The sequence below is a fragment of the Pollicipes pollicipes genome, unplaced genomic scaffold, assembly GCF_011947565.3.
Source record: "Pollicipes pollicipes isolate AB1234 unplaced genomic scaffold, Ppol_2.1 Scaffold_4002;HRSCAF=4701_pilon_pilon_pilon, whole genome shotgun sequence".
Taxonomy (NCBI): Eukaryota; Metazoa; Arthropoda; class Thecostraca; order Pollicipedomorpha; family Pollicipedidae; genus Pollicipes; species Pollicipes pollicipes.
The window spans coordinates 38,156,065-38,171,368 of NW_023596420.1; the positions used below are offsets into that span (position 1 = coordinate 38,156,065).

Genomic DNA, 15,304 nt, shown 5'->3' on the forward strand with positions numbered 1-15,304 from the left:
GCCGCCGTCCCGCCGTCCCGCGCCGGCTGCCAGGGTGTGGTCTGAGCGCGCCGGCGTCCGCTGTCCTGACGCTCGCTCCTGTCCGCCGGCTTCCTGTCAGCCACGAGGTCCTGCTCCGGACGGACCGGGTCCTGCTGTCCTGACTGATGCATCCTGTCAGCCCAGCGGTTCTTATCCGAAGGGACCGGGTCTTGCTGTCCTGGCTGATGCCTCCTGTTTAGCGGCCTCCTGTTGGCCGCCCGGGTCTGCTCCGAACGGACCGGGTCCTGCTGTCCTGGCTGATGCCTCCTGTCCGCCGGCCTCCTGTCACCTGCCCGGGTCTGCTCCGAACTGATCAGCATCAGTTCCCACCGGTCCGTATCCTTCCGCCAGTCGCCGTGGTCTACCGTGAACAGACTGGTCCGTACCCACCCGTCGTCCGCCCTCCGCCGTTGGCTGGCCCTCCTGTCGGTCGTCTGGACGCTCTTCCTCCGGTCCGGCGGGCTCCACGCACCTGCATCAGCGGTGTGTCTCCCCCTCCCCCGTCCCCCGTTCCCCGGCCTCCCTCGCAGTCAGACGAGTCCCACCACCCTCGCGGGTGGAGGCTGCTGAAGCTCCCGGGTATCGTGAGAAACTGTGCTTAGCTGCGGCTTTGTGGAGGAAGGCTATAAAGCGTCGTTCGTTTGCGTGCTTGTGAGCTGTTTTGTTTGGACATATCTTTGGTTAGTCGTGCTGGTAACGGCTTGCGATATAAACAAGATGATAGATGTGCTTGTATGAAGTATTGTTCAAACACATTCGAGACTGTGTTTCTTCTGCTCGTGTCACCCGCAGAATTCGTCCGCATGATTGGCTTGTCTCGTCATTCGATGTAGCCTCACTCATCTGGTCCATCTCCACAGCTCCTCTCCGACGTCCTGGGTGATCCCGACGCTCTCGTGATCGCATGTCGCCGGCCCGGCTGTGTCACGCGCCAGCGCTGGCTGATGAGATGCGCCGCCGGTCACGCCAGGTCCCACTCTCCTCCGCCGCCGCCGCCGCCTCCGCCTCCCCTTCGCTCCCTCGCTGGGTCAAGGGCCGAGGCCCTGCCGCTGTGTCAGGGCCGCGCGGACGCCGTGCTGACGCGCGCGCGCGCTGCGGGCCTCCCCGCTGAGCTCCTCCCTGTGTCCGCCGGCAGTGCTCTGTCCCACATAGAGCGGACCACGCCACGGCCCGCGGCGGAATCGGCGCCTGAGACCCCGGCCCGATCGACGCGCCATCTATTTTCTGTGCGTGTGTGTGCTTGTGTGACGTCACGCCGCACCGGCGCTGACGTCACTGGCGGGAGGGCGAAGAGGGATTGCCGCGCGGACAGCGCTTGCATTGGGCCTGTGCAATAGTCAGCTTGGTGCGCGCCGACTCGCTGACGGGGTGGTAGTAGTTGCCGATCTGACCACGTGGCGGCGCCACTGGATGGTAGCGTATGCGTCGGCGGACGGCGCCTCACGGCTCTGGCTTTAGCCCACGTCACAAACCCAGGCATTTGTCTCTTGCATGCGCGAAATGGCTGAATGCTGTCTCTCTATCGGGAGCTGTGAAATCTCACGATATTCTACTTGTAGCTATTTATTTGTAGGTGGATAGAACAATTTACGTATAGGACCTTAGAGCTTTGTAAACCGCTGCCCGATCGCCTGTGACTGCGAGGTGCGTTGCTGTTCGGTTCGTGTTAGCGGTAGATTTAACGGTCCGTTTCGGATAAGATAACGACGACCGGTTCTGCGATTCGGTTTCTGTGATCATTCGTCTGCTGTGTGTCGGCGCCGGGTGTGATACCAAAGAGATTCACCGGGAAGAGCGCCCGGCATACTCGCTTGTGTGGGCGGCGTGGCGCGGCCGTCCGTCGCCGCAGCTCGAGGAAGTGTACCGCTGCGGGCGTCGGGAGATTTCGGTAGGCTATAGCCGCACAACCGCCTCCGCGTCGCCGCCCGGGCCCGAGCGCGCCCGGCGGTCGCTGGGCGCGGGTCCCACTTAGGTGCGCGCCGCGGGAACGCGCGTCGCGACCTCTCGGGGCGTCCGCCGCGGTCGCGAAGCGGGTCAGGTCGGCCCGGCCGCCCTCGGCGCACGACAGGTGTCACGCGGCGGCTGTCGCTCTGCAGCCGGACGGCGTGGGGAGGCCCAGGCGGGCTTCGGGCCGGCCAGGCGCCCGCGGAGCCGCCGCAGCCGCGATGTTTGCCGTCAATCGGACGGCTCGGTGTCGACGGCGTCTCGCGCGCCGCCGGGTCGCCGCTGTCCGTGTGCTGCGTCACACAGGGCAGTCGGTACTCGCCGTGCTGTCGCCTGTAACAATGACCACCGCTGGCAAATACACTCCCCGCTTCAGACGACGCGTTGTGGTGGTGTGGGCGACCGGCACACAGTGAGGGGAGCGAGGCGCGCTGCCCCAGCCAGCCGGGAGTCCGCAGCCTGGCCTCCCGCCGGCCGGAGGGGCGGCGACGTCGTCCTTCCGTACCGCTGCTGACGGGGAATTTGGTGGTGCAGCCGCCGGGCGCAGGGCCTCGGGTGGCTCAGTCGGCATGTATGTGTACGTGTGTGTGTGTGTGTGTGTGTGTGTGGTGCTGTGCTGTGTGTGTGGGTGTGTGTGTGTGTGTTGTGTGTGTGTGGTGCTGTGTGTGCTGTGTGGTGTGTGTGTGTGTGTGTGCGTGTGTGTTGTGGTGTGCTTGTTGTGTGTGTGTGTTGTGTGCGTGTGTGTGTGTTGTGTGTGTGTGTGTGTGTGTGTGTGTGTGTGTGTGTGTGGTTGTGTGTGAGTGTGGTGTGCGTGTGTGTGTTACGTGTGTGTGTGTTACGTGTGTGTGTGTGTGCTGTGTGTGTGCGTGGTGCTGTGATTTGTCCGTGTGTGTGTGCGTGGTGTGTGTGTGCGTGTTGTGGTGTGTGTGTGTGTGTGTGTGTTGTGTGTGTGTGTGTGTGTGTGTGTGGCGTGTGTGTGTGTGCTGTGGTGTGTGGTGTGCGTGCGTGCGTGCGTGCGTGCGTGCGTGCGTTGCTGTGCGTGTGTGTGTGTGTGTGTGTAACGAGGAGACGGCGCTCGCCGGCTGACGAGGACATCGACGCTGGCGATGGCATCGGAGCGGTGCGGCGACGGAGGACCCGGCGCACCCGCGAGCCTCCCTGCACCGCCCTCGCGCTATGAGAGGCACCGCGGTAGCTGAGGGAGGACAGAGCCCGGGCAGGGCGTGCTGGAGCGCCGGGGTCGGCGGCGACTCTTCCGCCCGCGCCCGGCCTGCGGTTTAGGCTCCTCTCGGGGAAATCCGTCCGTCTGGCGGGACGCGCCAGCTGTCTGCAGCGCTGGTGCTGGCCGAAGACGCCGGAATGATTCATTCCGGGTGTACGGGCTGGCCGTCAACCCTGACACACATGAATGAGTGTTACTTTTTATGTAGTTGTTCAGTGCATTAGCGAGGAACATTATTCACATAGATAAGACAGTGGTATTAGCCTTATTCCTCGGAAAAACCAGGAGAATGCAGATGTGGTTAGGTGGATATTTCGACAATATGCCTTTATCGAAACAATAGTAGAAGTGAAGTGAAGTGAAGAAGGACTTCTGCTGTTGTTTCGATAAGGACATGTTGCCGAAATATCAAACTATGTCTGCATTCTCCTGGTTTTTCCGAGGAATAAAGCTAATGCTGCTGTCTTATCTAGGTGCCACTTTTTCCGTAGTTGATGCGCTTCGGAGCTACTCATCGCGCTGGCTACGGAGTAAGGGATTATAACTGCACTACTGGTTTGTTCGGAGTCGAGGTGGCTTGCCCCGCAGTTGGGGGAGGCATGCAGGGATTCCGGTTTGCTTGTTTGCATTCACCGCCACGGTCTTACCGATCGGTTTTCTCACATGCTGGGAAGCCAAAGTCCCCTCCCCCCCCCCCCCCTCACCCCGTAGTGCAGTATCAGTTTCTCACGGCCACCGACGTACGGGGCCTGTGGGGGTGCTCCTTTGTATCGAGTCCATGATCCAGACCAAACGTCTGTAAATGACGCTCCGTCTCCATGAATATAAGTGTGGTGTTAGCGTACGAGTACGCATCACATGCTTTGTTGTACTGTTCGTCCTAACCGTCTTATCTCGTGAACTGGAAAGACCAGCGGAAGGTGGCGCGCTCGACGTCCAGAAGTCCCATGACAAAGCCACAGGAAGCCCCACCGTGCGTCCTTCGCAGCCTCGCGGTACTGTGCCTGAGCGCCGTCCCCGCAAAGCGAAACCACCCCGCTCGAGGCCGGACTGGTACCCGGGCCCTCCGTCGGATGCGATGGCCACGCACGTGCTTCCCCGCCCCCCGGCTCGTCCGACAGAGCAGACACCCGGGCGAGGCGGAGCGGACACCCAGGCGAGACGGAGCAGACACCCGGGCCACGTTCCTTATTGGCAAAGTACCTACTTGAGTTACTACCTATGACGACGCGAGCAACCACGTCATACGTAAGCAATTATTCTCCAAGCCACGGGAGCTGTTGTGACGCACTTACCTTTAACGTCATAGGCTGCAACTTGTAGACAGCTTTTGGCAATGGGGAACGCGGCCCCGGGCGGGACGTCCCGGTAGCACGGTGGCGTCCCAGTAGCACGTCCCCGTAGCACGTCCCAGTAGCACGGTAGCGTCCCGGTAGTACGGAAGCCACAGTAGCGTCCCGGTGTCATCAGCCGGCGGCGGCGCTCGTGCAGCGTGTATCGCGGCGGTCCTTCCGACCGCAGACAGGAAGCGGAGCTGGGACGGTCGCGTGCTGCGCCGGCGACGGCTCCCAGTCGGCGCACGCACAGGCCGCTGGTGACCGGGTCAGCGCCGCTCAGGAGGCTCGCGATGGAGTCGGCACAGACAGACCCGCCGCGCCCTGCCCGCAAGATATCGAGCCCGGTTACGTGTTTGGCGGTTGGTAGTTACGTGACCGTGGCGGTGGTTGTCGTCGTCATTGTCCTTTGTGGTGAGTGAGCGATCAGATTTTTACAAACTCCGCTGTTTGCTATTTTTGGAGTCGCCAAAATGTGTCGTTTTGAGTCTATATGTGGGCTTAACCTGGAAAGTTAGAAACGTTGTTTGATGTCGAGCCTTGCTGAGAATTGAGAGTCTAGGGAGCTGCTAAGGGTCATGAGCGAAAGGCTATTGGGGATCTAAGGCGGACAGGCTGTCTGAAATGTACGAGGAAGCTATCTAGGTCCGTGAACGATGGAGCTGTCTAAATCCATGAACGATGGAGCCATCTAGATCCGTGGACGAGGGGACTGCAGAGAATCGCGGCCAACAGGGCTGCCTGTAATCATGAACGGGAAAGCTGGTACGAAACAGGGACATGTGATGCGTCGAAAACCAAGATCGTGCCAGCTTCACACCGTGTTGACCTGGTGCTGCAGTGTACGCGCTGGGTGAGCGGGCGGAGACGGACCGGCCGGACGCTCGCGACACCGCGGTCCGTATGGCACTGATGGCTCGGGTGCTGCTCGTCCGTCGGGCCCCCTGTCCGGACGGCAGTCCGCGGCTGCGCGGCGGGGGCTGTCGACCAGCAGGTGAGGATGTGCTGTCGGTCGTCGGTCATCTGTGTTGGTCGCTCCTAACCCAGCGCACGAGGTGAAGGCGTGCAGCGATCGTGCCACCCGGTGGGCTTTGCGAGCAGCTATGACGGTACTGGTGAGATATTTGTTGATTGTTTGCAGTGTGAGATAACTGTAGGCGGAGTGTGGGCGGACGATGGCAATGTGCCGGTCTGCGGCCTTGTGGCGTTTTCAAGGTGACCTTGCCTTTGTTTGAGGCGCTTATTCGGGTGATCGTCCAGCGCGTACATTCTGCCCGCGCGTGCATGCCGGACTGTTGACTTAGTGGGCCCACACTTATGGCTAGTGAGAGACCTGCGTGCGACGGTTCTCTAAGCAAGCGGGCCGTAAGCAAAGGTCGTGACCTGTCCAGGAGCCGCCGTGGCGCAGGCCTTACTCGTAATGTGGCCTATCTACCGCTGTCGTTGCCAGCCGTGTAGCAGTGTCTAATGGATGCTACTTTTTCAGTTTCCCTGACGGCACGCCGGCCGCCAGTGCCACTGGCTTTTCTCTTCCTGTGATGCATGGCGATCGGGCCGAACGTTTTATTTTAAGTGAGGCAACTTCAGCGCCCGTATCAGATGCATACCTCGAACCTGGTAACATCCGTGGACGCCGAAGCCGACGGCGCACCCCCGTCATCAGCAGGACACGGCGCATCCCCGTCATCAGCAGGATATGGCGCATTCACGCCATCAGCAGAACATGGCGCATTCCCGTCATCAGCAGAACATGGCGCATTCCCGTCATCAGCAGCACATGGCGCATTCCCGTCATCAGCAGGATATGGCGCATCCCCGTCATCAGCAGAACATGGCGCATTCACGCCATCAGCAGAACATGGCGCTATTCCCGTCATCAGCAGGACATGGCGCACCACCGTCATCAGCAGGACGAGGCGCTTTACCACCATCAGCGGGATATGGCGCATCCCCGTCATTAGCAGGACATGGCGCACCCCCGTCATCAGCAGGACATGAGCATCAACAAAACGCTGCGCTGTACCGCCCTAGCTGGGTTGGGTTGCACTCGGCGTCTGCTTACGCCCGCCAGCCGTGCGCGAAACTGCAACCCGTGGTACACACGCTGCAGACAATGTCAAGGGTGATCTCACATGCGAAGCCGGTGTGTTTATCACCAGTCTGTGGTTGCTATGTTGTCGGTACGTCATCGTGTGTTTCTCGTGAAATATGTCTGAAATGTGTCAGTTAATTGTGTTTTGTTTCATCTTAACCCGTGTAAATACACGTTATTCACGCAAGCTGTGGGTGCCCTCTGTCCTCGAGTTTCAGCAAGTCTCCTGTGGTGTAATGAATGAACAGGTCGCATCTTTTCGCTTGAGTCAACGCTTTTCGGAGCTGTTGTTTTTACACCGTGTTTCGGCCCAGTACAACACTGCCGTCCACAGGCAAGAGGACCTGAGTGCCATTGGTCGGAAATGGAGTGAGTTATACCGATCGGTGCAATCTGGGGAATCGATATCACCAGATGCAATGTTGCATCCTTACGATGTAAGTAAAAAATCCGGAACAAGTTCCGTTCAATATAGTCCAGTTTCTTTTCGAAATCGCTAAGCGTGTTTGATTCTCCGAAATCCCCCAAAATGCTTCTGAACAATTTGGCTGATCCTTTTTGCTTTTTTTGACGGCTTTTTGCACCTGCACGGTAGACCACCTTCCTCCGCTCCTGTCCTGTCGCTCATGTCGCTCTTGTCTCTCCTGTCGCTCCTGTCCTATCGCTCCTGTCACTTCTGTTCTGTCGCCCCTGTCGCCCCTGTCCTGTCGCCCCTGTCCTATTGCTACCTATCGCTTGTGTCCTGCCGTCCCTGTTCTGTCGCCCCTGCCCTGTCACCCGTGTTCTGTCGCTCCTGTCACCCGTGTTCTGTCGCTTCTGTCACCCGTGTTCTGTCGCTCCTGTCACCCGTGTTCTGTCGTCCCTGTCGCCCCTGTCCTGTCACCCTTGTTCTGTCGCCCCTGTCCTGTCGCCCCTGTCCTGTCGCCCCTGTCCTATCGCTACCAATCGCTTGTGTCCCGCCGTCCCTGTTCTGTCGTTCCTGTCGCCCCTGTCCTGTCACCCGTGTTCTGTCGCTCCTGTCACCCGTGTTCTGTCGTTCCTGCCGCCCCTGTCCCGTCATCCGTGTTCTGTCGCTTCTGTCGTCCCTGTCCTGTCACCCGTGTTCTGTCGCTCCTGTCACACCTGCCGCAGTGTTTAGATTCCTACGGTTAGTCTTGTCACACGCCGTTTGTCTCCCGCGTATTCTTGTTTTGATGACGTGCTTTGCGCGCTGCTTATTCTGCTCAATATCGCATCTAACTGGGTGCTGTAGCTGTCGGCGTCATGCGACAAACATTACATGAGCACATCATGCTATATCATGACTGACGCTGTCACTAGATTTCTAGTATGAAACACATTTTATTTGGAATGAGAGTGACTTTTGCAATATCCGATTTGTGCAATTTTGCGATATTAAACGTAATATAGCAATGTTAAACGCCGTCTTCAAGATGTGTCGTCCCCTTCTGATATGCTTTATTTTTAACGGCGTTTGCAGCCATTAGAGGCGGCGTTTCGTAACGGGCTGGGCTTTCCTTAAAGTCGTTTTTACAAAACCTGTCAAAAGGCGAGCCACGATAGCATTCAGCGATGACTGCATGTCGCGTACCTTTAGACATGCTAGGGAGAACCGCTGGCTATTTAAAGCGAGCGCGTCGCCATTGGTTCTTAGGATATGTCAGCCGATGCTTGACTGAGTTGCATGTTCTACCATGGCATAACGCGTTCCATGACCTGTTCTATTGCATCGAGAATGGTTGTGCTTGGGGGGACTCGTGGTGCACGTGTACTGCCATAGGCGGATCCAGGAAGAATGGGGAAGGAACTTAGTTCTTGGTCGTCTACACGAGCAGGGGTGTAGTTTCGTATTCAGCTGGGCGGGGACTGAAGCCCACTCCCCAACTTGGTCTCAGCCCCCCCCCCCCCCCCACACACACACATTGGCGGGAAAGTGTACCAAATGCAAGGCCAGGGCAGGGCCACCGGTTAGTTGGCACACTTTGTGGTGTGTTGGGTCATTTTCACTTTCTAGTTCCCTAACTTATTTTTAGAAACTACGCCCTTGCAAACGAGCTATGCCAAACGTCCTATGTAAACAAGGTATTCTTACGAATACAGATTATCGAAATGTTTCAATAACTCAGTTCGAGAGTACCCACATCAAGCGCCAGCAAAGTTTCACTGGCGGCGCGCAGGAATGACACGTGCATTAGTGTTTGCATCAGCCGTCGAGTGATACGGTTATGTTGATATCAGCCGCCGAGTGACACGGTTATGTTGATATCAGCCGCCGAGTGATACGGTTATGTTGATATCAGCCGCCGGGTGATACGGTTATGTTGATATCAGCCGCCGAGTGATACGGTTATGTTGATATCAGCCGCCGAGTGATACGGTTATGTTGATATCAGCCGCCGAGTGATACGGTTATGTAAATATCAGCCGCCGAGTGATATGGTTATGTTGATATCAGCCGGCGAGTGATAAGGTTATGTTGATATCAGCCGCCGAGTGATACGGTTGTGCTGATATCAGCCGCCGAGTGATACGGTTATGTTGATGTCAGCCGCCGAGTGATACGGCTATGTTGATATCAGCCGCCAAGTGACACGGTTATGTTGATATCAGCCGCCGAGTGATAAGGTTATGTTGATATCAGCCGCCAAGTGATGCGGTTATGTTGATATCAGCCGCCGAGTGATACGGTTATGGTATTCTTCTCCGGTCACATGTTCACGTGACAGCACCATGATGCCTGAGAAGCCTTCTTGACTTAGGCGAACCCAAATCCGTCACGCGGTCTGAAGTTGACCTTTGAAGCTGACCAACCTGGAATTTGACCTTGTTTGACCTTATTTGACCTGAAGGCCATGGCCTAGGAACCTTAAAATTTGACCACAGTGAGTTCACGTACAGGTCAACACACCCTGAAACTTTGGCGTCCCTAGCTTTCTTACTTCTCGAGATCTCGGGGGGTCAAATTGACCCCCTCCCCCATCCGAGCGAAGGGTATCTAGCCGGCCACCTGGGCGCGTGTTAATTAGGAAACACAAAAATCATGCACAGGCAGGTTTGGGAGGGAACTGATGTGCTGGAGGAATGCGCCTTTCTGACCAGAAAGAGGCACCGAATGCACTTTTCTATGGTGCCCATGAGTGGCGCCACGTATTTTTGGTTGTGAGGGACGGGGCTAATTATGAACGACTTAGGTCAATCCCGTATTTAGGAGTCTTTCAGTTTAATCCCTCAAGCCTTTGGATATGCTATAGCCCTAGCTGTCTTAAGTTCACTGCATCGTTTGCCCGTTCAACTGTGCAATCTTTATCAGGCGGTGAGAGCAAACACGACTTTTTGTCACGTAGCGCTGCTCTCTGTGACAAACACATATGTTTCTTTTTATGAGGCGGTAAACGACAGACTGCATTAACGGATTCAGTTGTGGGATTTGGCAGCCCAGCCATTGGGCCGAATTACACACCCCACTCCAACCTCCTTTTTTGTCTTGGTATTTAGTTCACAGCCGCCCTCGCCCGCGTGAAAAGGGCTGCTTGATTAAAGTACCATTTTTGCGTAACAGGCAGGCGGCGCGAAAGCTTCGGTCTGGAATTGGTGTTGCACCCCGTTTTGCGATTCAGATACTGCATGGCATCAACGATTGTAATCAACAACATGATATAATCGACAATGCTCAACAAGTCTCAAATGTGTTCGACCGGTCACAATGAACAATTCCCATGAATCAATACGTGCAAGGGACTGCGGCTAAGAATGGCTTCAATAAAATACATGAAAGTGCGGTGTAAAACAAACTGAGGATGACTTTGTGGTAGCTGTGGTGTAGAATATGCATGCGCTATTAATAGGGCCACCAAATACATATTTGTTGAATCGTGCGCGTAGCGCGCCTGAGTGAGCGTAATATTCCTTTTAAGGATGTGGCACTATGTAAGCCATTTCAGTTTCTTGCGGGCTACTTTTCATCAGCATAACAAAGTAATATAGCCAAAGAACCCAATGCGACTTCAATGCATAACATTACGTATCATTTAATGATATTATTCACAGCTGCACACGTCGCTACACTTCCCCTTGCACTCTGAAAGTTTTATATAATTCTGGATTGTTCAAATCCATAAAATGGTAAAAGACCGCAGCTAAATATTTTAATACACATTGGCCACAATATTCCATTTGACGCTTAAACATTTCCGTAATATTTCTGCGAAAATCGTTAGGGATGTGAAAACCATTATTAATGTTTTAATTAGTGATGTAACTTATCATTTTCCAACTCGGCAATTTATCCCAACTCAGCTGTACGTGACTGCTTTCTAAGTCACAAGCGATATATTTTGGCAAAAATCGTCAGTGGGGGGGCTAGTTTACAGAGATCCCCTTTCTACCAACCTGTTGGCCGCCATGCATAAAATGTCCGCAAAAAGAACGCAAATTGCCGCGCAGACATACCAATCATCGTGGCGGCCTTGTCGGCATCGACGCATGCAGATTTCCCAAAATATTACACCAGCATCATCAGGTGCGTCGACATCGTCGGATGATGATGGTCAGCATCATTAGGTGCGTCGACACCGTCGGATGATGATGATCAGCACCATCGGGAGCATCGACACCGTCGGATGCTGCTGCTCAGCATCATCAAGTGCGTCGACACCGTCGGATGATGATGATCAGCATCATCAGGTGCGTCGACACCGTCGGATGCTGCTGCTCAGCATCATCAGGTGCGTCGGCACCGTCGGATGATGATGATCAGCACCATCAGGAGCGTCGACACCGTCGGATGCTGCTGCTCAGCATCATCAGGTGCGTCGACACCGTCGGATGATGATGATCAGCATCATCAGGTGCGTCGACACCGTCGGATGCTGCTGCTCAGCATCATCAGGTGCGTCGACACCGTCGGATGCTGCCGCTCAGCATCATCAGGTGCGTCCGCGCCGGACCCGCGGCCGGTGCCGACCCTGAAGTCCCCCGCTGTCGACCCTGGAGCCCTCCGGCTCCGGGTCGGGCCGGCGTCAGTCGGTGGCGGGCTGCGGCCGGCGACGGACGCCACGTGCACGATGTCCGTGCGCCACGTGCTGATGGCGGCAGCGGTGCCCGTGCCGGCCGAGCTGGACCGCGAGGCTCGTTGCCAGCCGTTCGTGCACCAGCTGCTGCGGTGGGACCGCGTCGTCAGCAGGGTGTTTGGCCACGTCCGGGTCACCGCCGGCAGACGCGACTCCCGGGATGCGGGTGAGTGTCCGCATGGGCACGTAGGTGCCGCAAATGTCTTGTGAAGAGCATCTCGGGCTCATTTAAGCTTTATTCAAAATTGAATGCTGGGAACATATAAGGAAAACCCCGAGCTACACTTAACTGTATAAAACTAATGCTAAAAATATACCAGTCTACTAAACTATAAAAAGCTCATATAAAAGTAGCATTGCTAAAGAGAGTGTACCACATTTGCATTGGGTTGTAACTCGAAATAAGGAATGAGGCATTTCGATGCAGCATACGACCATATTCTTTCTAAGATCTAAAGCCCTCTAGTTCCTAAGGTAAAACGCCGCAAATATGTGGGAGAGCATTTAAGGTCACCTTGGCATTCATGACCTCATGATAACGTCATTCAAATCGTGTCATTTAATAAGCCATGTGGTGATCAAGGCCAAAAATATGGTTGGATTGTTCTTATCTTGCGTTCATGAGCATGATCTCCAGGTATAACGGCCGTCAATTGGCTCTCGATGAATGTTGTGCAAGATACGGTGACGTAATCAAGCAGTGGCGTATCTAGCAGCATATTTACTAAACAGAGAAGTTGTGTTGCCTATGGCAATCTTTTCCACATAAAAGTGTAACAACAGTTATAAGTGAGCTTGTTTCATCATATCCGATGCTTACTTCAATATCCTCAAATGTGAAACATTCCCTTCACGCTGTAAAAGCTAAGCATAAAAGGTAAAACTGTTAAACCACTGCGTAGCTATAGTAAGCCTATACAAAAGCCGCTGCAAAATTGAAGGCTTTGGTCTCCTTTCAAACATTCTATCGTTCCGGATCACGCATCGACGAAACCCCTATTACTAGCTATCCCCATGTCGCTGGTTTGCTCGTCGCAAAATGAGGTAGCTTGATCGCCTCGTAGTGCGTATCGTACGTAAAACATCTCGACACAAATTTACGCCACCATTGTTTTCACACACAAAAACAAAGGCAACATATGCTTTGTTTCCTCCGTGTATGGGTGATGCGTATTAAATGAGATGCATAGCAATAACTTAAGTATAGCTCGAGGGGGGGACCCCCCCCCCCCCGCCGCGAGCATGGCCATGACCATGGCAAACGGAAAGCATATAACACAATGAGCATGCACCCGAAACGTTATCAAACAACACCACATTTGTGTAGATGCGTGTCTTCCGTACAGTTCGGACGTGGTGTGTTCAACCTGGCAGGACTCCCTTGACATCCATCGTCGCATTTCTAGCCACGTGGATAACGGAGACGGAGCTGACTCCTCCATGGCAGCCAGCCAAGCGACCGGCTTCGGCGCCGCTGCCGGACTTGTTGCTGCCTCTGCCGCGGCCAGCGTCGCCCACCGGCGTTCAGCACAGTCCCGAGCCTGCTGACGCGCCCGCCGCCGACCTCTCGTCAGCACTCCAGCTGCGACTGAAGCACATCCAGGAGGTGAAGCGGCTGACAGGGCGGGCCGGTCAGCTCCCCGGGTGCGGTGGTGAGGTCCGGAAGTGGCGGGGTCCGGCGCGGCCCGCCGCTGAGCGGCCGGTCAGCGGGCGGACCGGCCCACCGCCAACGGTGACTGCTTCTGAGAATCCCGGGGAGTGTGCACCGCGACTGGTTGGTGAGGATCTGCGCCGCCTCGCTGACCGCCTCCAGCTCAGCAGACTCGTGGTGAGTGCCTTATACGGTACCGCCTCCAGCTCGGCAGACTCGTGGTGAGTGCCTTATCCAGTACCTCCTCCAGCTCGGCAGACTCGTGGTGAGTGCCTTATCCAGTACCTCCTCCAGCTCGGCAGACTCGTGGTGAGTGCCTCATCCAATACCTCCTCCAGATAAGCAGGCTCTTGGTGAGTACCTCATCCTGCACCTCTTCCAGCTCGGCAGACTCGTGGTGAGTACCTACTTCAGTACCCACTCCCGCTCAACAGACTCTCAGTGACTACCTCACCCAGTACTTTCTCCAGTTCAGCAGACTCGTGGTGAGTACCTACTCCAGCTTGGCAGACCCGTAGTAAGCATCGAGCGCCATTTCTGGAGTGCTTCCTTCCCCGTCGGGGCCCGTGGTGTCAGTTTTTAATCGTTAATTGTCACGGGCCCCTGACCGTCACCGGGTTGAGGCGCGCGTGCAGGTGGGTGTTGAAGTGTGCTCCTCAAGATCTGAGCTTTTGATTGTATTGCAGCTTCCTGCGAAATGAAGTTGCATTCGTGAGTTGTAGGTGTGAATTCACAGGGCTGCTGTTGGAATTGTAGCTTTCGTGGGGGTGTCAGTTTCGGCGTGAGTTGGAGCTTTGTGGGAGTTCATGTCTGGTGAGTTTCAGGTCCGGCTGGAGAGCGACTCCTGTGAGGAGGTCCGCATGAAGCACGCGGCGCTGTCCAGAGTCTTCGCGTGCGTCCTCGTGTTCAGCTTGACAGCGCATGTGGGCCGGGTCCTCGGGCGATGAGGCCTCGATGAGCCCTCGATGAGGCCCCGATGAGGCCCCGATGGGACGGACCGCCGTGCAGATGTTCAAACGGGCTCAGAGACGGCCAAGAGAGCGGACAGACGTGTGCATGCGCGGGGTACTGCCCGCTGCAGGCATAAACGTGCGTCTTTCAGACCGATGTTTGTAAATGTGCTTGCACATGTCTGTGCTGCATGCCCGTGTAGATGCTGTAGTAATATTGTGTAAGTCAAAGTCAGGTTGGGGACGAGGACATAGGCTCGTGGATTGCCATGTTTCTTCATGAGGTTTACTGGGTCACCAAAAAATGACGAGAGACGATTGTTCTACGTTCATCTGTTCATCAGAGCAAAACTGCCCTCATATGCCAAACTGCCATTTCACGCACACTGTGCAGAGCGTGGACACGCAGTCATTCATCTCAGAACGCCAAACAACCGTAATGTTTTCGTTCTTAGTGAGCCACGCCGCTGTATCGATACTCATGAGCAGGACCGAGACGTCAAAGCAAAACATTGTACCTGAGTCTTTCATGTAGTTGTTTTACCACTTGGTGTGCGGTTCGCGATTTGGTTTTACCATGCCCTTGGTGTCGCTCCGAGCAACAAAAGGGTGGCTGAAGCCATCACGAGCATTGAACATGACGACTTCTAGGCGCGACGAACATCATTAAAATATCGACACTGTCATGTTCGGCCGCCCTCCGTGAAACGCCTCTACTAAATTGTGTTTTGTGCCTGAGTGGTGTGACTTTTCGACGATAATATATGTTCCCGACCGGCATGATATGTGGTGTGTCTAAGTGGCGCGGGTTCCCCATGCCGAGCGCAAATGGTCGACGAAGTTAACGCGCTCTTAAGCCAAAGCTGTGTGTGCGAGTTACCCATGCCTAAGAGAAGTACCAGTTGATAGATCTATCTTTGCGGTTAAAAAATGTTTGATTTGTTTTGAGTAGCATCCAATCACCACGTTTAGTGGCATGACCGTCCTTCACACTGCTTGCAGCGGGCAGAGTCTAATCCGA

The 15,304-nt window shown here is 55.3% G+C and overlaps 1 long non-coding RNA gene across 1 annotated transcript; it reads left to right on the forward strand.

Moving 5' to 3' along the window:
* Positions 1-4,742: 4,742 nt before the first annotated feature.
* LOC119093906 (uncharacterized) lies at positions 4,743-6,286 on the forward strand. Its single transcript, XR_005093717.1, has 3 exons — positions 4,743-4,935; positions 5,363-5,515; positions 6,008-6,286. It is a non-coding gene; the product is annotated as an uncharacterized LOC119093906 (long non-coding RNA).
* Positions 6,287-15,304: the final 9,018 nt, after the last annotated feature.